This window comes from Chrysemys picta, chromosome 13, assembly GCF_011386835.1.
Source record: "Chrysemys picta bellii isolate R12L10 chromosome 13, ASM1138683v2, whole genome shotgun sequence".
NCBI lineage: Eukaryota > Metazoa > Chordata > Testudines > Emydidae > Chrysemys > Chrysemys picta.
Window position 1 is genome coordinate 47,760,764 of NC_088803.1, and position 24,648 is coordinate 47,785,411.

At 46.6% G+C, this 24,648-nt stretch overlaps 1 protein-coding gene across 2 annotated transcripts in view; it reads right to left on the minus strand.

The window, feature by feature from the left end:
* RBBP8NL (RBBP8 N-terminal like) overlaps window positions 1-24,648 on the minus strand; it is a 105,847-nt gene that overhangs the window by 29,241 nt on the left and 51,958 nt on the right. Inside the window, exon 2 of one of the 2 annotated variants that reach the window (XM_005302910.4) lies at window positions 18,944-19,179. The gene's annotated coding sequence lies outside the window, so the exon portion shown is untranslated. Of the gene's footprint in view, window positions 1-6,663; window positions 7,344-18,943; window positions 19,180-24,648 lie in introns of those variants that run through there. The other variant, XM_042858427.2, reaches the window with a different exon arrangement.

Below are 24,648 nucleotides of genomic sequence, written 5' to 3' on the forward strand. Positions count from 1 at the left end.
GCAAGATGGAAACCTGCACGTGCAACTGACCAATTAGATGCATAGTTGGTCACAGTAATTGTAAGCACAAATGAGGCCAGTGGTGGGCAAACTGTGGCCCCTGGGTCACACACAGTCCATCAGGATAATCCACTTGCGGGCTGCGAGATGGTTCATTTACATTGACCGTCCGCAGGCACGGCCGCCCGCAGCTCCCAGTGGCCGTGGTTTGCCATTCCCGGCCACTGGGAGCTGTGGGAAGTGTCGGTAGCACGTCCCTGTGGCCTGTGCCGCTTCCCGCAGCTCCCATTGGCCAGGAACAGCGAACCGCGGCCACTGGGAGCTGCGGGCGGCCGTGTCTGCGGTCGGTCAATGTAAACACACCGTCTTGTGGCCCACCAGCAGATTACCCTGGCGGGCCGCAGGTTGCCCACCACTGGATTAGACACTAAACTGCATACCCAAGCTCTTTGAATGCTAGTCTCCAAATGTCTCACTTGCTCTATAAGCAGCAGGGATCATACTGTCTTGGGGGAAAATGCTTTAAAATGATCATTTGCATTTGCAACCACTTCCCAAAAGCAATACATAACCCACCACCTGAAACCCAGTTATCCAGGTGTGCCTGCCCCGCTTGGCGGGTGTAACACACCCAAGGTGTGTGCAGAGCCAACCTAAGCACACACCTTGCTGGGTGTTGTGGCTCACATAGCTAACATATTTTTTTGGAATTAATAACCACAAAGCAGAATTAGGAACAGATGTGTTATAAGGTAGTTAAACCTCAATAACAGTGTTTTAATAATGAGCCCGGGTAACATGAATTACCTCATTAAAGCCTCTATTAAATGAGATCAGCAGAAGTTACAGCCGTGTGGCCAAGGGCAGAATTGGAGCCTTCATTTTAAAGCGCTAGCAAAACTTCCTGAGCTGCCTCTGTGGAAAAGCAGCAGGGGTGGTAGCCAGAGACACCTGAGAAGAGCTGGGTGAATTTTGGCAGCTGAAACTTTTCTTTCAGCAAAAGATGCAGATTCAGTGACAAAGAACTGGTTCGAGAATTTGTGACTATTTCGCTGAATTTTCCATTCTGAAAAACCTGCCTCCCAGCCCCGCCTAAGAAATATCTGGAAAAAAAATCAAAATGTTTCATTTTGACATTTTCAAAACAAAACGTTTCAACTGACAACCTTCAGACACGTTTTTTGACAAGTTTCAAAACAACTTTTTTTAAAAAAAAATTCCTTTCATTTGATTTAAACCGTAAAACATGTTCACTGCTCAACATCAAAATGATTTTTTTTTTACTTTTTCGATTTGCTGAAAATTTTCCTTTTCAGTTTGAAATTCCAAACAATTTCCCCTGATTTTTTAGACTTTCCAGAGACTGAAAAATCCATTATTTGCCAAACTCTATCCTGAACACTATGCCCAGCCCTCTTCTGAGTCAGAGGATAGTCTTGGAAAGTCTCTGCATATATTCCCCGCATTGGGATAGTGTGACTAACCCCTACCTGCTTCCTCAGCACTGGAATAATGAATTCCTGGTTGTAAAATGCTTTGAAGAGCTAAAGGGCTAAGTGCTGTTAATTATTATTATTTCATTTATAAAATGATTAACTGCAGTGAAGGCAAGGCCTGGAATATCCTGCTGAGGAAGCGTTTGCTGTTGGGGGCAGAGTGGGGAAAGACCAGGTGAATTCCAGTTCCTTCCCATTCCTCAGGTCCTGGCAGACAGGTCTTTGCAGCATCACGCCTCCCACTGCATGAGGTCATAAGTGCGACAAGACAGCTTGTTTGCTACACGTCACTGCTTGTGCAAACAGTGGGAGTTGCATGGGACTCCTGCATCAAGAATGGCGCCAAGGGAAATAATGTTTTGTCCCAGCCCCTCTCCCAGTGTGTTTTTAATGGGTCCACCTATCATTGTTTTGATCCATTATTTTGGAAGGGAAAAAAAAGATGTGTCAACAGCCGTATGGTTGTAAACAGATCAAGTTCCTAGAACTAGTCTGGTAACTTTATGGAGCACAGAGTCAGGGATCTGGAGTATTTCAGGCCTGGCAATGCCTCCTGTTAAAATGGTAAAGTCAGCCTTGGATGTGGGAAGAATGAAGTGAGTGATAACGAACAACCAGGTATTCAGCTATCCCTGACACTCATGTGAGTTGGGCCAAGTCCTTTCAGGAACCTGAGGAATGTGTCTTACTGATCTGGGTCTGTGTGCTGCACTTTCATATATTTGTGTGGAGTGTGGACAACAGCCTATCAGATAAGAACATAAGTATGTAAGAATGGCTATACCTGGTCAGACCAAAGGTCCATCCAGCCCAGTATCCTGTCTGCTGACAGTGGCCAATGCCAGGTACCCCAGAGGGAATGAAAACTAACAGGTAATGATCAAGTGATCTCTCTCCTGCCATCCATCTCCACCCTCTGACAAACAGAGGCTAGGGACACCATTCCTTACCCATCCTGGCTAATAGCCATTAATGGACTTAACCTCCATGAATGGATGGACACTCTCCCATCTTCCCTCAACCCCTCACAGCTCTGCCAATGCAGCTGAGGCCTGGGCTGCATCATAGGACTGCATCCATGCCAACTACGGACTGGAATGATACCGTCACGCTCATTTGCAACCTGAATGGGGACTTGATTCCAGGCCTCTGGGTGTGAAGAGTTACCCCATGATCCCATTTCTACTTCAAGAGCCCTCCCCTTTATGATGCATGATATAACCAGAACTCTGTGTCCATTTTGTTTTTGTGAATGTGGTAATCTCGTGTTAAACAAACCTGATGTGGGACTCTTTGATTTTCCCTTTTATAGAAATCTACCAAGATGACTAAAGTAGGAAATGAAAGATAGACTCAGACTCAGAATAATAGAAATGTAGGGCTGAAAGGGACCTTGAGAGTCATCTAGTCCAGTCCCCCCCGCCATGCTGAGGGTGGGCCAGGTATACCTAGATTATCCTTGAGAGGTGTTTGTCCAACCTGTTCTTAAAAACCCTCAGTGACATGAATTCCAAAGAGCTTAACTATCCTTAAACGTAGAAAGTTTGTCCTAATATCTAACTTAAATATCCCTTGATGCAGTTTAAGCCCACTGCTTCTTGTCCCAGTGGACATGGAGAACAGTTGATCACTGTCCTCTTTATAACAGCCCTTAACATATTTGAAGACTGTTACCGGGTCCCGCCCTCCGTTTTCTTTTCTCAAGACTAAACATGCCCAGTTTTTTTAACCTTTCCTCACAGGTCAGGGTTTCTGATTTTTTTTAGTATTTGTATTACTCTCCTCTGGACTCTTTCCAGTTTGTCCACATCTTTCTTAAAGTGTGTCACCCAGACCTGGACACAGGACTCCAGCTGAGAACTCACCAGTGCCAAGAAGAGCAGGACATGTCTTACATACAACACTTCCGTTAATACACCCCAGGATGATTTTTTCACAACTGAATCACATTGTTGACTCATATTAAATGTGTGATCCACTGTAACCCCCAGATCCTTTTCAGCAGTACTACCACCTAACCAGTTATTCCTCATTTTCTAGTTGTGCATTTGATTTCTTCTTCCTCAGTGTAATTCTTTGCATTTGCCGTTACTGAATTTCATCTAACTGATTTCAGACCAGTTCTCCAATGGGTGAAGGTTGTTTTGAATTTTAATCCTGTCATCCAAAGTGCTTGTAACTCCTCCCAGTTGAGTGTCACCCACACATTTTATGAACGTACTCTCCACTCCATTATCCAAATCATTAATGAAAATATTTACTAGTACCGGACCCAGGACAAACTCCTGCAGGATTCAACTATGTCCCCCCAGTTTGACAGTGAACTATTGACAACTGCCCCTTGAGTAAGGGCTTTCAACCGGTTGTGTACCCACTTTATAGTCATTTCACCTAGACGACTTTTCCCCAGTATTCTTATGTGAATGACATGTGGGACTATGTCAAAAGCCTGACTAAAATCAAGATATATCACATCTACTGCTTCCACCTACCTACTAGGCCAGTAACCTTGTCAATGCTGGAAATTAGTTTGGTTTAGCATGGTTTGTTCTTGACAAATCCACAATGCTTAATTTGTAATGAAAGTGGTGCCGGGGCTCAAGCAATTATTTTACTTTCATAACTGAGGCCGCAAGCCCAGAGGTGCCAGAGCTATGAATTGCCAAGTTAGAGGTGCCAGAAGTCCTGGCCCAAATGAAGCACTGCAAATCCATGTTGGCTAGTACTATTATCCTCTAGGTCTTTACAAATTGATTGTTTAATCATTTGTTCTAGTATCTTTCCAGGTATCGATATTAGGTTGACTGATCTATAATTCCCCGGGTCCACTTTGTTCCCCCTTTTAAAGATATGTACTATATTTGCCCTTCTCTGGTCTTCTGGGACCCAACCTGTCCTTCATGAGTTCCCAAGAATAATTGCTAACGGTTCTGAGATTGTTTCAGTTAGGTCCTTAAGTACCCTATGGTGAATTTCATCAGGCCCTGCTGACGAATGCATCTAACTTATCTAAATATTCTTTAACCTGTTGAAGATGTTGCATGACTCCCAAAAGACATCAGTGTACTTAGATCACTGGCCAGTATGTGTTATACCAGTCTGCTACGGTTCCCAGCTGGGGATTCAGGCCCAGATCTGCAAGGTGCCTATTGATTGTAATGGGAGTTAGGGGCCTAAATACCTTTGAGGATCTGGACCTTTAGCTCAAGTTGTAGAGGCTCCTCCTGTTAACTCAAAGGTCCCTGGTGATGACCAAGATAACAGTTGCTACATGCACACAATACAGTACACCCCACTCCCTTCTTCTAAAGAATCCAAGCCAGAGCCTGCTTTTTGTAATGACTAGCATGGTTTGCCCGAGACTCTGGGTCACACCGGGAGCTGATGCTCTTGTACCCAGGTTGGATTTGGCCTGTAGGTTCTGAAGAACAAGCCCTTACGCACCTCCAGGCTCTCCTGGAAAACACAGACATCCCTACTTGTTCAGCTCATCCGCTTTGTTTTCTTTTACCTTCACTGTATACTGACTGTGATGTCATGACCGGCTGCCCCCCACCCCACCCCCAGGCTCCCCATTCCTTTGATACCTCCATAAGCTTCTCCATTTCCTCCATGCATTGGCTTTGCAGTTCGGGAGAATTTATTGAGGGAGTTGAGTTGATGAAGACCAGACCACAGAGGATTTGAGTATTAGGTTCACTCCTCCAAACAATGATTTCATTTATAGCCCCGAGCCTTCTTTAGATCTGTCACTTTAATATATCCCAGTTCACCCTTTGATGGAGTGCTGGAGTGGGAGTCTTTTGAAGCACTGTCGAAGTGGGACTGGCCCTATTTCACAGTGACGGGGCACTTGCCAAACACAGCCTCAGGGTTGGAAGCGAGCTCATTGTTTCGAGGATGCCCTTACACCTCTAGGCTGTCCCCATAACTGCAGCCAGGTTCAGAAAAGCTACGCCCGAGGAAAGCTAGAGCCGCTCGAGGGGGTATCTGTCAGGGGCAAAGGAGCCTGGCTGGCTGCGGTAGCAGTGTGGGAGCGCAACAACGTTAGATAGATCAGAGAGTGGGAATTTTCTGGCTCACCAGCTGAGTTTTCCATCTGGCCTCTCCCGACAGCGAACCGAAGCACCATCTTAGGGGCATCCATGGAACAATGTCCCACTGCCATGCCTGCTGCTCTCTGCACCTTCCTTTCCCGTGTCCTTAATAATGCTCTCTGGAATCTGGCTTTGGGTCCTTATTTACCTCCCAGGAAAGGAAGATGCAACGCCTCCCATTGCGTGGCCCTGGCGGGAGGAGCCCCATTCACTTCAGTGGGACCGCCTGAAGGAGTAAGCACTGCTCAGCACGAGCAAGGGTTGCAGAACCAAGACCTGGGATGAGATCAACGGGAGTTTTGCCACTGACGTCAATGAAGTGAGGATTTCCCGTCCAGCGGTTGCCTTAGCCTTTCCTAGGATATACCACCATGTAGCCTCTCTCTGTGTCACACACACATTGCTTTGTGTGGGGGACACTTTAAAGTTACACCCACACTCCCGGCTGGAGAGAGGAGTTAGGATCTTCTTGAAGCCACATGGTTTTCTCATCTTCTTCCTCTGAACTCCTGGAACCAGATTCCACCCTGGTGTAAGTGGGTAGAATGGCTTTCAAGTCCCTAGTGTTTATTTGCTTGTCTTAACTTCTTCCTATTTCCAAGCACATCCCTAATGGGAAAGCTGGAAGGTTTCTATAAACATTGCTCTAAAAACCAGAAGAATCTAATAGAGAATGAGACAATTTCTATTGGTTTTTGACCCATCCTATAGAATTCTATAGCAGACGTATTATTCTCTAATAAATTCTACAGAATGGGTCAACAGACCAACAGGAAAGTTCCCCCTTTCTGTTCAGTTCTATAGGACTTTTCCATAGACACTAGCTTACAACCAGTACTCCACTTAAAGGCACAGCAACCTCTTCAAAGCATTCATATTCATCAAGTTCCACAAGTACTGACACACATGCATGCTTTGCCTTTTAATCTTTTACCAAATTTTGAAAGACAGGGGCCCTATTGTTGCTCCCTCCCCACGCCCCCGACCCGTGCTTGCCTCTACAAACCTTACAAGTGCTCAAGTAAATCAGGTAATTCTGCTCTTATCTACCCACTGTCATGCACAATTACCACATTTGTGGACGTCCTCTGGACAGCTGCCTTTGACACCATAACACTGAGTGGTTTCCGGTTCCCTGGTGATTTTCCCAGCCTGTCATTAATTTCAATGGCAGTGTCAATCTCATTCAGAGGGAGCAGCCGGACCCTATGGGAATCTGCAGGAGGGCAGGACTTCCATGAAGCTCAGGTTGCAGATCGCAGATTGCGCCAGTGGCAAGAACTCCACCCTGAGCAGCGTTGGCTTTCAAAAGGAAGCGCGTAGCTGAAGAAGCTGAAGTATTTAAAACACTAATGAAGTTTGCAGGGCTCGGAGTCTTTCGCACTGTGGGATCAGTTGAGTGCAGCGGCTTCACCATCAGCAGTTCTAGAGTTCTCCGGTGTCAGAACAGATTTACATAATACGCATGCAGAGGCCTTCTGATATATGATTCCTAGACAGGAACTACTCTCGCTAGCCAGACTTTCATTTCTTGGCTCCCCCTACCTGATCTTTCTCTAATTTTAGAACTCCAAATTGGATTTATACTGAGAGAGGCTGGAGGATCAGTCATGGAGGGGCCAGGGCCAGGGCCAGGGCTGGCAGGAGTACTTTGTAGTTCAGAGTGAGACTGTTTTGCTTTTCTGATGCACTGAATCCTTTGCAGCTTTGCTGGGCATTTGTTTATTTATTTTATTTATTGTCGCAACAGACTTAGGCCTTGGCTACACTGGCGCTGTACAGCACTGCAACTTGCTGTGCTCAGGGGTGTGAAAACGCCCCCCCCCCCCCCGAGCGCAGCGAGCGCAGCGCTGTAAAACGCCAGTGTAATCAGCGCCTGCAACGCTGCACGCTCGCTCGCAGCGCTGCAAGCTATTCCCCTCGGAGAGGTGGAGTACTTACAGCGCTGCGAGAGCTCTCTCGCCGCGGCAGCGCTGTGAATTGCCAAGTGTAGCCAAGGCCTTAAGGTGGCACAGAGAGCCCGCAAACGGTGCTCCTGGCTTGCACTCCACAAGCTATTTTCCTATGCTGGTGTTGCAAAGGCCCAGGCAAGTTGCAATGAGGAACTCAGCAGCAGGGATATGAAGAGGCCTATGCTTACCCTGGGAGCAGGAGTCTTTGTGGTGCAAAATGCGACCAATCAGGGCTTTCACCCGACGTGGTGGGTTGGAATGACGGTGGGAATGAGTGCTTGAGGGGCGGGGCGGGGTGCGGTAGAACAGGCCCTGGGTTTGTTTGCACCCGTGTAGCGACACCTGGGTGCTCCATCAGTACAACTCCCTACTGCAGATTCACTCCCCCCATGTAAAATGAGACTTGCATCCATTTGCTACCTCTTTGCTAGGACTCTGCACTGCCAGTGCAGCTACATCGATGCTAAGAGCCCCTGTGCAGCCAAACTGCTGCTTCGGTGGCTGGGTCCAGCTCATAGCAACCTCATTTGTATGCATTTCAGTCTCATCATGACGGCTTCAAAACAAGCTAAACTTGAATGGCAACACGGTTAGTTTCCAGCAGGGGCTGCATGGAAGAGGAGGCTTTGGCAGAGTCACTGCTCCTATTTACTTCCATTCAGTGCAAGAGAAAATCGAAAGCAAATCCAGCTAGAGAAAACCGAGGTTTCAAGTCCCAGCCTGCACATTTACTGATTTACTTCAATCCTGTGACGTCTGTTTTGCCATAATACATCAATGGAAACAATTATTAAAAAAAGGCCCCCTGGTGTTCGGGCTTGCCTGTGTCAATGGCTATGGTTTGTTTTGACCATTGTGGAAAATGTCCAAGTCTATTTGGTATATTTCCCTTACGATGTTAGCCCTTCCCCCACCCCCCCCCCCCCCCCCCGCCCCGGGCATGATCAGCCATAATAAGACCCTTTATTGTTCAATAGGTTCACCCTATCCCTGCTCCAGTACAGCAGTGCAGGGCAGTTTCTCATGTATCCTCATCACAAGGGATAGTCCTCATTTTGGGCCCAATCCATGAAAATAATCTTACGCACGGGAGCAGCCCCATAGATGGTAACAGAGCTGCAGGATTGGACCCTTTATGCCAAAGGGGGGCAGGGGTCTCCCTCTGTGCGCTGCTCCTGCCTCCAAGCACCGCCCCTGCAGCTCCCATTGGCTGGGAGAGCTGCCGGGGGCAGCGCGAGGAGCCATGTGCCCCCCGCTCTCCCTCCACGGGCCGTAGGGGCGCGTTGGCCCCTTCCAGGAGTGGTGTGGGGCCGGGGTAGGCAGGGAGCCTGCCTTAGCCTTGCTGTGTCCACTGCCGACTGGGAGTTGCCGGAGGTAAGTACTGCCCGGTGGGAGGCCACACCCCAATCCCCAGCCATGAGTCCCCTCCCGGAGCCAGTAAACACCCTCCTGCACCCCAAGCCCCAGCCCTGACCCACCTCCCAGAGCCAGCACCCTGTACCCCCTCCTGCACCACAACACTGTCCCAGCCCTGACCCACCCAGATCCAGCACCCCGTACAACCTTCTGCACCCGAACACTCTGCCCCAGCCCTGACCCCCTCCCAGAGCCAGCACCCTGTACCCCCTCCTGCACCTCAACACTCTGCCCCAGTCCGGAGCTCCCTCCTGCACCCAAACTCCCTCCCTGAGCCCACACCTCCTCCTGCACCCCAACACTCTGTCCCAGCCCAGAGCCCCCTCCTGCACCCAAACTCCCTCCTAGAGCTTGCACCCCTCACTCCCTCCTGCACCCCAACCTCCTACCCCAGGCTCAACCCACACTGCGAACCCCTCGGCCCCAGCCCAGAGCCCGCACCCCCTGCCCAACCCCAAACCCCTTCCCCAGCCCGGTGAAAGTGAGTGAGGGTGGGGGAGAGTGAGTGAGCGGGGAGGGGCTTTGGAGAAGGGGCGGGGCCTCCGGGAAGGGGCGAGGTAGATCCTGGGTTGCCCTTAGTGACCTTGGGCGTACAAAGGTTGGAGACGACTACTCTACTGCAGGAGCTAAAAGCCATATGCCACTTAGCTAAGATTGTAGAGCAGCCTCATTAATCTCTAACTGGTCTCGGTGCCACGAGAGGGGACAGAACACCACACCCAGGAGGTGTGTGAGTTACAGACTGAACTGCCCTTTGAGCAGACAGCTGTCCTAGGGAAATGAGTAAAGCTGGACAGGAACCAGAGGGAAATTCTGCAGCTCCGACATTTGCTTTCAATCGGAAAGAACTTGGAAATTTTCTGCGGAATGGCGTTTTTTGAAAACAATCCCACTAAGGCCAATGGAAATAGCCTGTTTCGATAACGCTGAGATAGTTCATTCCGATTGCAACGGTTCCATTGCTTTTATAATGTAAAATCAGTAATATAATTATCAAACACTTCATTTTGTGGGGAGTGGCTCCTCGTGGGGCAGGGCAAAATTGGGTTGACCTCAGCCCATTCCTGTGGCAAATGGCACTTTCGACAAAACACCACTTTCTGATGGAAAAAAATTCTGCTGGAAAATGTTCTTCTACCTGCTGTAGAAATCAGCCCCCCTTTCACATGGTGCTCTGTGCACGGATGCTCTTTCACCACCCTGAGCCTCTGGCGGGTTGAGACAGGTACTGAAGTGACAAGAAAATGAATGGGGCATGGTACGCATGTGGGGACGAGTGCTTTCCGGCTTGGGAATGCATAGCATTAAATACGGGCCAGGGGCTATCATCAATGGGGACCTGATCCATAGCCCGTTAAAGTCGATGGAAATCTTCCCACTGCTTTCAGTGAGCTTTGGAGGAGAATGTAGGAGCAGAGAGGGTCAGTCTGGGGAAGGGTGATAGAGTTTGGAAGCTTAATATAATAATGAGTACTTTGTTCTTCAATATCTGGGGATAACAACCTACCCTCCAAACATTAATTAATTAGGCCTCTCAATCCTTTGTGAAGTGGGTAGGAAACTATTATTACCCACATTTTACAGTTGGGTAAACTGAGGCGCGCAGAGATTAAGGGACAAGACCAAGGCCACAGAGGGAGGCAAGAGCAGACCCAGGAACAGAATTTAGAACACCTGACTCACACACCTATATTCTAACCCCAGCCACAGTTCCTCCCCTTAACTAAACCTCTCTGTTTTGGAAATCAGGTTGAAAATAACCTGGAAAGACTTTTAATAAGTTTGATAACAATGCACACTATAGTATCAGGCAATATACACACTATTGTCTTATCAAGGTAAACCTATTCAGTCATCAGATTTTAAATTTTTGGTGCAGAAGAATATTTCCCTGCCCTCTCTTGGATGGAACAGCTCAGCTCAGTGCCATAGATCCTATACTGCTTACAACTAATGGAGATTCTCCTTCAACTCAAGTGGCAGAAGCCTGTATTTTTGGACAAGATGGCTGTCATGGTCTAGGGAGGAGTTTGATACTCCCTGAAGGATTTGCCTGTTCCAAGTTTGTTTCAGCCGCTTTTAAAATATCATTTCTAAGGGCCACATGTTCGTAACCAGATGCCTGCAAAAGTGCTTGTGCACCAGTTAAACCCCATTATTTCCATGCCAGGCTATTGGAAGACCAAGAATCCTCTTGCATTCCTGATCCCACATATGCATGCCAGTTTATATATGCAAATAGGGTTTATGTGGGGGGGAGGGGTGCATGAACATTTTGGAAGGGGAAACAGTTGCATGTTACTTTGACCATTTGGCCCTAGCCCTCATTTTGCTTAGCCCTCTTTTTAGCCCACAAAATGTGTGCCTGCCCTGCGGCTCATTGAATTGTGGGTAGACAAGTTACTTGCACTTTGAAATTCTTGGTTGGCACTTGGCAGGCATTAAAAACGTGTCTTTCAAATTTGGCAAGCGCAGCTAGGAAAAATGGCCTCCACAGGGCTCAAAAATGCAATTCCCACCTCATTCCAGCTCTTATTCTGCTCCTCACATGTCTTATTCCATGAACGATGCCTGGGCTTGTACAAAGAAGGAAGACTAAAGCTTTTTGTCACAAGAATTAATTGTCTCGGTGGTGCTATAAACTAGCACCCTCTGTCGCTGCTGAGTAATGCTATGCTACTGCATCTTGAGTCAGGGTAGTGAACATGCAAATAATCAGAACCCATGTCTATAAAGAAGTCCTTAACTGAATTGGCTTTTGTCTTCAACATTATTTATAAGACTGGCATGTGCTCCAGTGTTTCAGACTTACAAAGCAGAACCAAGTATTTGGTACTCCCGTGCACTGCCTGGCTAGCTTTCCCTACTGAAAAGATCCAGATTAAAGCGTCTTTTAAAAACAGGGCGGGTGACACTAAAGAAGGTCCGCAGCAGCTGGCGTGGTTACTGTCAGGCAGGTGGAGATGAATGGAAGGCTGTCCCGGCTTTCAACAAAACGACTCTTTTCTCGGAATTGATAGAAAGCATCTCCTAACAGTTTAATATTAGTCAGACTTCGCTCCTCTTTGCAGGTTACCTGTTGGCTTCTTCTTGACTCTTAACAACCTTCGTGCCGGGCCTCAGATTTTTTAGGGCCAAGAATTAAGACAAGTCTTGGTGTTAAAGCAGAGAGATTAGCCGGATTGAACAACATTCTGTCTGCCTAAAAAGATCTGAAGTTTCCCAAGCCCTGCAGATATTAAACCTGGAATGGATTATTTGCGGGTTGTCTCTCAAAGAACACTAGCATGATCCTTATGGCCGCACCTCCTTTTTCTGTGATCTTGTCGGCTCTTGAGCTAAGTAGGGTCAAGCCAGGGGAACCTCGGTTTGGGAAATCTCTCATCTGGAACCAGGTGCTGCTGGAAGCAGGGTTGGTAATCTAGTGTGTGACATTCTTTGCTCTGAGTCAGGACGGAGCCAGAGCTCCAGCGTGGTGCTACAGGGCGCTGTGCTGCTAGCGGTATAATCCTTTAAATACGAGGCTGTGTGGGGAGTCAGGGAGCCAGCGCCAGCTTCCTCATTCTTGGGCCAGTCTTGATGAATTTTAAAGCTGCTGTCAGGCAGCTTTATAGTGTGCCACTGGAACCCTAACCAGTGGAAGCCCTCTTCTGCCCCCGGCATCTCCTCTACCCCAGTAGCAGGAGGGCAGAAGTGCAAGATCTGGCTGTGGGGCAGAGGCACCAGTGGAGGAGGGCGTTTGCAGCTGGATTATAACCCCTTCGCGCCACCTCACAAAGAGCCCACCACACTGGCTAGAGCTGAAGTCGTTACGGTCAGGAAATATTTCCCTTTTCACAGCAGCAGGGGTGATAAACCCGAGAGTCCTGGTCCAGTTCCATCTTGGGTCATTACATTCTGCCCCCATGAAATCCGACTGTCATTTCCAGTGATTAATCCTCTTCACTTCAGGACAGCTTCATAGTCACTCGACTACCCCAAATCCAGAATCATTTTGGTAAGTAATATTCCTACCCCATAAGGGGGATAGGGGTTAGAATCTGGTAAAATACCCCATCATTCTTGCTCTCAAAAGAAAGGGTAAGCAACAGCCCAATGCACCTCACTCCCCTTCACCCCCCGCATGCTTGGATCGATCAGTTTCTTTGGTACACCTACCAGAACAGCCCATCACCATGGCATCTAGGCTAGCATTCCCAGAGCGACAAGATAGCTGCCGGTCAAAAGCCTACTCCACGTCTTGCAAGTGCAAATGGTTAGTCAATATTTGGAAAGCACTTTGATGACTTAAAGCACCCTATTGGCTTATTAATTATTTAAATAAACTCAGCACAAAACCCCTGCAATCCTTGTAGCTAGGCACGTATACCGGTCAGCAAAATCAATAGCATAACTAACTCAGAAAGCGTACTCTCTTTTATGAACGCACACATGTGCTCCGCATTGCTGCCTGGCACAGTACTTTGCTGTCAGGCAGGGCTAGGTCAATGCTATCCTGGGTAAAGCATGCTCTTTCCTTCAATACCATCCCCATCTCATCCCTGCTCTAGCCACCTCCCTGCCTCTCAGGGCTGCTCACTCAGATGGTTGTGTAATATATCGCTGTGATCTGTCAGAGATGCTATGCATCAAAAAACCTTCCCTCTCTCAGCCCTCTTTGGGACTGTTTATTAGCTGCATGTTCCTTCAGGTTAATGGAATGTGATAGCAAAGTGCGGAACGGGTCTACAGGGCCATAAAGAGGCTTTGTCGTTTTGCGCGCACATACACAATACTCATATTGGGCACTCAAGCAGTTACTCACAGTAAGATATGCTAGAGTCTCTAGTGTTGGGCAAGCTCTTGTATTTTCATGCTCCATCACTTTCACAGGATTCTTCGAATGCAAACCATAGAGTCAGTGTTCTGATGAATGCTCTTTGTTCTAAATGCAGCTTTTGGGTCATTCGTGAGGAACGATGGCAGAACTTAGGGCCTGATCCTGCGAGGTATTAAGCACTGTAATGGGACTGCAATCTAGTGGGTCAAACACAGGGCTGGGAGTAAAGATGTCTGAGTTCTATTTCCACCTCTGCCATTTACTCACTGTGTGATCTTGGGCAAGCCATTGAATCTCTCTGCGCCTCAGTTTCCCTCTCAATTGGATGGGAAGAAAAATACTTTTTGGCAGGGTGTAGTGAGAATGAGTGACTGTTTCTGAAAGTGCTTGATGGAAAGGCGCTAAGTATCCTTACTGTCTGTCCATTGCGGGGGCACGTACGGCTGCTGTTGAAACACGTTAGTAGATTCTACTTCTTGTCGGTAAGATGGCTCACTGCTCTGATTTAGAAAACAAAGGGCTTGATTTTGCACTTGTTGGAGCAGTAAGCCAGCCTCCAAACCGAAGTTACTACTACGAAGCTAATCTAGTCAGATGTTAAATTCAAGTTGTCCTAATGCACTGCATATTTGCTGACTGGTTAGAACATGTTCACCCCATTCCCTTTCTCACCCAATTTTAGGAGGCAAAGACATTCGTATCAGGCCCTGTTTGAATAAGGCTTTAGGAGGCCAAGTTTTCTTTCCCCTCATATTCTGACCCAGTCCACCAGGCAAATTAAATCCCGTATTCAGCAAGATACTTTAGCACATGCCCAACTGTAATCATGCAAATAGTCCCATTGACATCACAGGGACAATTCACATGCTTACAGTTTGGCATGTGCTTAAATATCTTGCTGAATAGGTGCCTTAGTGGTGTCATTGACAGTGTTGTAAAAACAGCCATGCAAACCTATGGCTAGATGATATTGCAGACTGGAAACAAGCTGCTGTACAAGAATAGGATCTGGGGGTCATAGTGGATCACAAGCTAAATATGAGTTAATGGTGTAACACTGTTGCAAAAAAAAGCAAACATCATTCTGGGATGTATTAGCAGGAGTGTATTAAGCAAGACATGAGAAGTAATTCTTCCTCTCTACTACACATTGATTAGGCCTCAACTGGAGTATTGTGTCCAGTTCTGGGTACCACACTTCAGGAAAGATGTGGACAAATTGGAGCAACAAAAATGATGAAAGAGCTAGAAAACATGACCTATGAAGGAACATTGAAACAATTGGGTTTGTTTAGTTTGGAGAAGAGAAGACCAAGAGAGGACATGATAAGTTTTCAAAACTGTTAAGGTTGTTACAAGGAGGAGAGGGGAAAATTGTTCTCCTTAACTTCTGAGGATAGGATAAGAAGCAATGGGCTTAAATTGCAGCAAGGCCAGTTTAGGTTGGACATTAAGAAAAACTTCCTGTCAGGGTGGTGAAGCACTGGAATAAATTGCCTAGGGAGGTTGTGGAATCTCCATCCCTGGAGATTTTTAAGAGCAGGTTAGACAAATACCTGTCAGGGATAGTCTAGGTAATACTTAGTCCTGCCATGAGTGCAGGGGACTGGACTAGATGACCTCTCGATTCTATGACTATGTCAGCTCAAACTGAGAGAAGGAAGTGTGCCTGGCACTATGGAAGGGGCGGGATGTCCTTCTACCCACCACAGCCAACCAGCCCTGATAGTACATGTACCTCTCTGAGGTCCAATTCCTCCAGTGCTCCTCCTGGGGCAGTGAGATTTGAATGGGTGCCTGGAAACAGATGATCTCTGCTGGCTAGTTTCCTTTTGGGACACTGTAATGATGTGTCCCCGTGCAAACCCCACAGCCAAACATCCTCAGACTTTCCGGGCTTTGGAATCCAGGTCTGAAGTTGGCAGTTTGGGCTCCTCTGTACATGAACCATGCTGGAAATTCAGTCGTTTCTCTTTCTGGGCATTAAATAACTTTTCTGATGAAAAATCCACCACACCTCTACCCAGCCTAACAATAACAAAGTGGATAATACAATACAGAAGATGCCGAGCAGCGGTAATCTACTATCCTACCAATGGTGAAAAGCCATCCCTATGCTAAAGAAAATGACAAAGATTGACTCTTACAACAGTCATTTAAAAAGTGATTTCCCCAACTCCAGCACAGTCATTCTTTCTCCAGCCCAGCTCTTCGATTTCCTCTCCTCGGGAGGATGGCAACTGATGGTTTATGCAAGGATTTGTGACGTCTGAAAAGTGCGAAAGAAACGCTTTGCAAGAGCCACTACTGTTGAGTCAGGTAGTCACTGAAGGAGTCCTCTGCTTCTGCCCTTCTAGCCAATTGCACAGAAGATAACGGGCAGTCATCAGTTTCTATGGTGTCCCCCAAGGTTCAATGCTTGGTGTCCTCAGCCTATGAATTTTAATGCCTTCTAGGACTCCCATTAACAGGGCATCTCAGTAATGCCAAGATTTTCAAAACCAATAGGCCAGATTCTCCCTTCACTTACACCTGTTTTACCCCAGTGGAATTCCATTGGCGTCAGTGGATTTACTGCTAATGATTTACACTGCCACAGGGAGGGCAGAATAAAGCCCTGTTAGTTTTCTTAAGGTATTTTCCCACCCATCTATGTGGGCTTCCATTTACTGCTGCCATGGTGGGTGAGTGCAGCTCATCCATTAAGGGGTGTCATTCTGAGAGGGATCCCTGCCAGGGCTTGATGTGCATGAACATCCTTATGCACTGTGGCTTCCCTGCCTGCCATGAATAACATATACTTTTAATGTTAAAAGACATCTTTTATGAATGGTGCCTGTCCGTGTCCAGAACCTCATTACACATTGCCTAACACAGAGGGGTGCGAGTTAATCTGAGCACAGGACTGGGAGCAGGAACCCCTGAGTTCTACTCCCAGCTCTGACACTGGCTCCTTTGGTAACCTTGGGCAAATCAATTAACCTGCCTGTCTCAGTTTCCCCAGATGAACATTAGGGATAACAATGCTTACCCTGCTGCACAGGGTGGATTGTGAAGAGTAATTTTATAGTACCAAAGCCTGTCTCCTCCTCTGCAGGTGTGGAATGGCCTACAGTTATTTTATTTATAGGCACTTCTAGGGCACACATCACCACAGTACCGGCAGGGTTTCTTCAGTCCTGCCAGTACACAGAATGGAGGGGAGAAGGCTATTGGAGAGTCTAGCCCACTTGGGCAAAGCTGCCATGCATGAGAGAGTGTACAGTGAACACCACCACTACTAGAGCAGCAATTTCATTGCTGGCTTCCTTGTTCCTGCAGGGAGGGTGGGGGATGAGGAAAGGGAAGATCCCATCCATGCACCCCCACAGAAGCACCTTGCGTAAAGCCCACTGACTGTCCCTTGCACAGGAGTTCAGGTTCTGGCCTCGAGCATTTGCAAAGCAATTAGAAGCTCTAAAGTGCTATCTAATTGCCCTGTGTTTTTACTGCCCCCATGAGCACTGTCCAGCAGACACACTGAGGGTGTTGAACTGGCAGCAGGGAGATACCACACTGGGATGTGCCCTGGGTGTGGGAATCTTACAGCATTGTGAGCATGGGAAAGAAACCACTGCAATCTGATTCCCAGTTCTCTGTAGGGGAAAGGAGATCAAATTCCTTTTTATCCAGGAACAATGAGATGACTGATTTAGGGTGGGGAAGAGAGAGAGGTAAGAAAACCCCAATGATCCAGCTTTAAGTTATCTGTTATCAAGTGCATTCATGGTTTGGTTTGGCTCAATATTTGAATCAGCTAAATACTTTTTGTAAAACTTGTTGCATTTAAAACAGTGCAAATGGAGCAATGGAAATGCTGCATTAATAACGTCTAGCTCTTCCACCGAGCACCTCATCCTTAGATCTCAAAGCTCTATACAAAGGAAAGAAACAACATTGTCCCCCATTTGGCAGATGGGGAAACCGAGGCACACACCATGGAAAGCGACTTGCCCAAATTCAATCAGAGCTAGGCCTTGTGAGTCGCCACCCATTGCCCCATCCACCAGCCCACACTGCCTGCTGTGTTAGACCACTTCCGTAACAATTCCTGGCTGTGCAATGTTGTGAGCTGTCACCGCTATACAGAAAGGAAACGGAGAAAGGTGAAAGAGCAAGTTTTGTTTTCATGGACCCTTCAATCCACAAAAGCAAAAGTATTCCCAGAAAGCTGCCACCTCGGCCCTACAGAGAGCCACCTCGTGATTGCAGCATCCATGCTATTAAAGTCCACCCACTCCTCAAAGACCTCTGCAGTACAGCAGGGGGGCTATGGATGGAGTGGACGCAGACTCAGTGCCCACTGCACCTGTTTAACATAGAATCCAGTAGACAACAACTGTCTTTAGTTTTTTTTTTTTTTTTTTTTTTTTTTTTTTTTTACACTTTTTCCATCCTGTCCCAGCTGTTCCAATGCCATTTTGCGTGGGCTTCTCCACAGGTACCTCTACATGTTTTCAAACACTGGCATCCATGAACAAGCCCGTTAGTGAAGGTTGCAGAAGCCAGTTCAGAACCCTAACCCAGTGGCAAATCTGATCATTTATTTCAGCTTGATTTAGATTTGATTGACATGTTCTGAATTTGAAATTCCAATGACATTTTCCACCAAAATTTCAAACATAGTTTTGTGTGTGAAAATCTCCCTCTTCTTGCCCCCAATTTTTGACCAGCTGCAGCTCAATTTAGCAAAAGCATCAACACGGGACAACCAAGACCAAAAACCAGAGAAATGAAATTATGACTCAATGTGGATCTCTGCTGGCCTGGCTCGCTTATCTGCTGCTCCAAGCTGTCTCCTTCTCACTGCAGCAGGCAGGGAATCCAGCTGATGCAGTAGAAATCCAACTTTCTCTAGATCTCCTACCAAAAATGGAAGGGGGGAAAAAACCCTTCTGGATTATAGCCCTGAATCCCTGAACAACTCCACACATTCACTTAAAGATTGAACAGAACCTGATACGAGGCGCTGAGTGACAGGTCTATACTGAGCGCTTAAGTGCTTTTCCTCCGCAACTCTTCCTCCATTGTGGGCACAAAACTAGTCAGCTCTTTCCCCCCTTGCTCCGTGACATTGCACGGGACGCTGTGGATAAAGGTCCCTCCATGCACAATGTTACTCACGCTGTGTTACTGCTCCTCTCTCTCGCTCGACTCCTCCGGCAGTCGCTTGCGTTAAGTCGAGGACAATCGCCAGTCATTTGGTACATGGGAGATAGAAGGGAGCAGTGTGGCTGAACTTGCACAGACAATAAGCCATAATTTTTCTTTTCGGTCCAACTTGCTCTACTGGTTTACGTTTCTTTAACCCAGCAGCAGAAAGGCGGCACGGCTTAGTCAAAGCTGCCAAACGGGTTCTGCTATAATACAAAAAAGTGGTAAGACCAGTTTGTTATGAACTCAGATAGAGATTTGATTGTTTCCCCATAATTATAGTTCAACTTGTGCTGTTGGTTGAACTCAGTCATGTTAACAAACTGGCCCATTGAAATAATGCATCTGCCGGTAAGGTGGGATTTCTTTCTTCTTTTCACATAACGTAGCTGTTTTAGAGAGAAAGCACAACAGAATCCTGTTTAATCCTTCTACTCACATTCAGTTGGAACAAACTGCTTAAAAGGCCGCAGACTACACCACTCTGTGTACATTAGGGATTTTGGGGGGGGGGAAATAATTATTAATGTTGCAATAGAGCCACGTGGCCCCAACTGAGATGGGGGCCCATTGTGCTAAGAAAGACAGTTATTGTACCAGAGAGCTTACGATCTAAATAGAAAAGATAGACAATAGGTGTGGAGGGAAACTGAGGCACAGAGGAGCAAAGTACCCACCCAAGGCCATTGGCAGAGCTAGGATTACAACAGCGGTCTCCTGACTCCCTAGCCAGTGCACAATCCACTAAACCATGTTCTCCTAATTGCTTGTGGTTGCACCACCAATAGTGGGAATGCTAGTGCAGACAGGACCATGTTTTTAACCACCTTACCCACCTATCCCTTCCCAGAGAAGGTTTCCATGGCATGCCAGTGAGAACATCAGGGAGCCCTATCTGCATGAGAGCTTCCACCATTGCTAGCACCAATGACACAGTGTTGTAGGTTGCGCAAGAGTGGACTGCTTTGTAAAAAATCATAGCATAGACCAGGCTTTTGAGGCAGAAAGCTTGTCTTCTTTGTGTGGAAAACAAGTAGCTCATTACACAAATAACAAATACGCTCTTGCGTACAAGCATGAAACCAAAATCCATTTCCTTTTACTCGACAGTAGATTTCTCCGTTGCAGCAGGACAGATTTGCTTTTGGAGCATTGCTCATTAGGACAGTGCAACAGTGTAAAACATGTATTTACAGTCTAAAGGACTTTGACTTCAGATTACGGAAAACAGCCAAGAAAGAAAGGATGACTATAAAGTCTCTGCGAGACACAGCGAGAGGACGACAGAGAGAGCAAACAGGAACTCGCCCTATAACATTCTGCATCTGAACTGAAACGCAACATGGTAAGTGCCCCGGCAGCAGGCTGGGAGACTCTTCTGCTTCTAACAGTACCTGGCAAAGAAAACAGCCTGACAAGATCGCCTTTCAGTTACACAGCGGCACCCCCGGAGCTAAAGGCATGTGAAAGCATTTGTCTAAGTAAACCAAACACCCACAAAAGCCATCACCACAATGGGTACATACTGGCAAGCTCTGCAGAGAAGCCCAAGGACTAAGTGGACATGGAGATTAAACTCCCCTCTTGCCCCCGAAAGAGATTCCTCCAAATAGGGTAGAGGTATTTTGGTGGAGCAGGGTGGGGAAGGTTACACTGCTGTTGCCCATATCACACCTGTTCTGTAGATACACAGAGGACCTCAACCTCCAGCTCATAGGCCGGATCCTGAGCTGGTATAAACTGGCGGAAGGTGCATTGATGTCAATGTTGCTACGCTGATTTACACCAGCCGAGGATCTGGCTCATCCGGCGTGTCCAATTTAGAGCTAACTCTCCCTGGCTGTGTTCCTCAAGGCACTTTATCAATCACGCAGGCGGCCTCCGCTGATTCCTTATGCGATACCTCGACTTTGCACTTCCCTGGTGGAATGTTAGGGTGTACTGGGTGCTGAGGCGCTGCGGTTCTGAAGCAGGTGGTTGCACACCTGTATTATGTAAGTAGCAGGCTGGGGAAACAAGCCACCCAATCAGCTGTGGTCCTTGGGGGGCCTGTCGGGACTGTTTGTTGCACCACGTGGAGGGAACTCTTCGCTTGCTCTTTGTGCAAGAGGGAGATATAACAAGGTGACTCAGGGATCATTACTATTGACCCACGGCTCCGCAGGACCATTCCGAAAGAGCAAATAGCTACAAAGCATCTTTTGGCTCCTTTAATCATTGCTTATTCCCTACAGATAGTTTATTTTGCTGAGGGATATGTCAATTAGGGGTCGATTGACTGATACAGTGAAATACGCCGGGCCGATGAATCCAATAATGTAAATACTGGCAACTGCGCTGAAGAAAGAGCTTTACTTGGACCAGCGCAGTACTCTAGTGAGTACAGCTGTGGAGTAACCTGTAGGAGCAGAGGTTTGCAAGATAACCTTAAGAAACTCGACCTTTAGTAGGTGGTGGCTGGCAGCATGGTGGAAGTTACAATGGGCATTATTAAAATCTTGACATCTACTGCCTACAGAAGTGAAAGTCACTGTGGTATCAGTCCCATTCCAAGTATTGGAAATAATGCACTACCACTAGTAAGGTAAATACAATGAGATTTTAATGGCACTCACTGTGTGCCTTTAATCTATGAGTGGATAGGATGTAAGATCTACCTTCTTTCCTCCACACTGGAAAGCTACAGAGCAGCTGATGCGACTTTCAAACTGCTATTGGACATACAGAGAACGTTGCTGTATGGGAGTGCGGGACGGGGAGGTATGAGAAACAAAAGACAATCCACTGGAGAATAATCATGCATATATATCTTCCTACTGTATTTTCCATTCCATGCATCGGATGAAGTGGGGTTTAGTCCACAAAAGCTTATGCTCTAATAAATTTGTTAGTCTCTAAGGTGCCACAAGGACTCCTCGTTGTTTTTGCTGATACAGACTGACACGGCTACCACTATGAAACTGGTGTAATTGTTTCCAATAGCATCACTTTGGATTTACAGTGTCGTTACTGACAGCAGAACTAAGTTTTCCAGCCCGTCTTATCCCTCTGGGTTCTGTTTAAGTGTTAGGCAATATTATCGTATTGGTTCCTTGTGCTCCCCTGTCTATCTGTCTGTATCCACCTGTTGTCTCTTGTCTTACACTTAGATTGTCAGCTCTTTGGATCGGGGTGGACCATCTTTTCGTTCTGTGTTTTTACAACGCCTAACACAAGGGGGTTCTGGTCCACGACTGTGGTCCCTAGCCACTACCACAATACAAATAATAATGCACGACAAATATGGATTAGGTCTAAATCAGTTCATACTTGTTCTGCTTCATTAGGGATGATGTAGAATTAAAGATGCAGGAATAGAATTCTGAATGTCTTCGTTTCATGGTTTGAAGTCAGACTACCAGCCTTCCTGTAGCATTTCTTGTTAGTTTGCTTGTTGGTTTTTTTTGTTAATAGGCATCTCGATGGAGGTTTAAGAAACATTTCTACAGGCCATCAATCATCAAAGACCATGTCAGCATGGGCTTCAGGAGTTTTATTGACATCATAAACCTAATGGCCATGAAGGAGGCCTTAGAATCCATCATGTCGGTGGGAATTAAAAAAAAAAATTCCCACATTTCAAATTTACTAGGCTATGCTGCACCTCATCATGGAAACTGGGACCCTCGATGGGAAGGAACTGCTGCACCTAAATCTGTTTAAATTCAACCAAACCAAAGACATTGGCTCGTAGATGCCCAAGTTCGAAGGGAAGCACTACCCCCATCTCCAAATCGTGTTCCCTCTCCTATGGCAGCATAGCGACATATACTCTACAGACCTCCATGACTTCATGGTCTAAGCTTCAGGTACGAAACACTTATTACAGGGCCTGATTCTGATCTCAATTGCACTGCTGTAGTGCTATCAAATCCAATAGTTACTCTCCTAATCGACACCATCTTCAGATTAGAATAATGCCCAATGTCTTTCTGGAACCACAGGTTAAAACTCTAATGGGGCTGGCTCAGCCATCCTTCCGAGGTAGGGAGAATGAATACCATCCAGTTTGCTCACGGGGAGAAAGTGCTGGTGAACTCTTTAAACCAGCATAGCCCAGAGGTGGAGGTACAACAAACCCACCTACGCTCCTCCTTACCATCAGGACTTTCAGATCAGATCGCAACTCAGGGTCTTGTCCTGGGCTGCTTAGACATTAAAGACTCTGCGGCTTTTTTTGTAAAAACAAGTGTCTTGTTGGCTAAAATTTCCCTCCCTCCACTGTTGTTTAGTGTGTTGTGTGTAGTTTCTCTCCATTCTGGAGGTGGCTATATTTCAAAGGGGCTAGATGTATATAACTGGGGTTCCTTCAGCATGAAAAGAGCTACTGACAGTATTATGAATAAGCTTTAGATCCTTTTCATAGCCTCTTCCTCTTGGGATGAAGGATTTTGTAATCCTCCATAAACCCTACCAGAACAAAACACTGCACAGTACACACACAATTCTCCCCTAGGGAGAGGTAGAGAAGAAAGAGCAAACCACACATGGCAGACGTTAGTCACGTCAGTTAATGCACATCTCAATGGTGCTCAGATGCTATTAGGATGAGGGCGATATGAGAACCTGTATAGAATAAAACAGAAGGATTTCACAATGAAGTGATTAAAATCTCCCTCATTCAGATGATCACAGCCCAAGAGCTCTGTTGTTTTCAGTGGTTGGTATATCATTGTATATTACAAGTACTATCCACCAGAGGTTGCTAGCCAACTTTAAAAAACAAACCACAGTGCAAACAATGGACTGCAACTCTCGACCTTCAAGAATGATCCTGAGAATTCTCTCATCTCTGCCCATGAATGGGATCTATATTGGGCAAAGGCAGAGCCTCGACAGTTTAGCTCAGGTTCCAGACAAGATTAACAAAGAATCTTCAGCGTGTGTATGTCAGAGGATGTATGCTCCGTCTTAGCACTGGTGTTCTGTTTTACTCCAGATCGATTCTGTTATTTGTGATCCCTTTGAATGGATGTCTGAGGAGATTTCATGCACCAGAACCAGTGGGACCAGTCATCTGATCACCTGAAGTATCAACGTGGAGGGGCTTTTTGGTCCTTTTTCCTGCATTGGGAAGGTGGAAAGGCCCTGTAAAAATGTGGCAAGCAAAGGCCAGAACAAACCAATTGTTCACCATCACTATAAACTTCTAAATAACATCACATTTATTTTAGTCTGCTGCATCTAGCTAACAGAGGTGATTTCTAAACTACAACAGAGGCACCAATATTTAAAGAAACAATACACCAATGGTACCGTCAGCCTGTTCCCAGGTTTTATCACTCTTACGTATCAACAGCAGCAAAGAAAAGAGCTGTGGTACTAATGTCTCCCACGTACAAGCCTGACATCCTGTATTTGTACAGTGCTTCCTGGTAGTATGCCATTTGTAGATTCGTTTTAAAGTGCATGCCTGAGTTTGCGGGACTGGCACCGGGTCAAACCGGGTGCAGGCAGAAATGAGTTTCTTTAACCTTTTCAAGACCTTTGTGGACATCCTCCGAAACTTGAATTAAAAATCCTGATTTAGAAACAATTCTGTGTACCTTTGTACATAGCCTGTATTTCTATTCCACTGGTTTTCTGTTACTAGAAGGTACTTACATGAAAACAGGCAGCGATTTATTTGGGGTGGA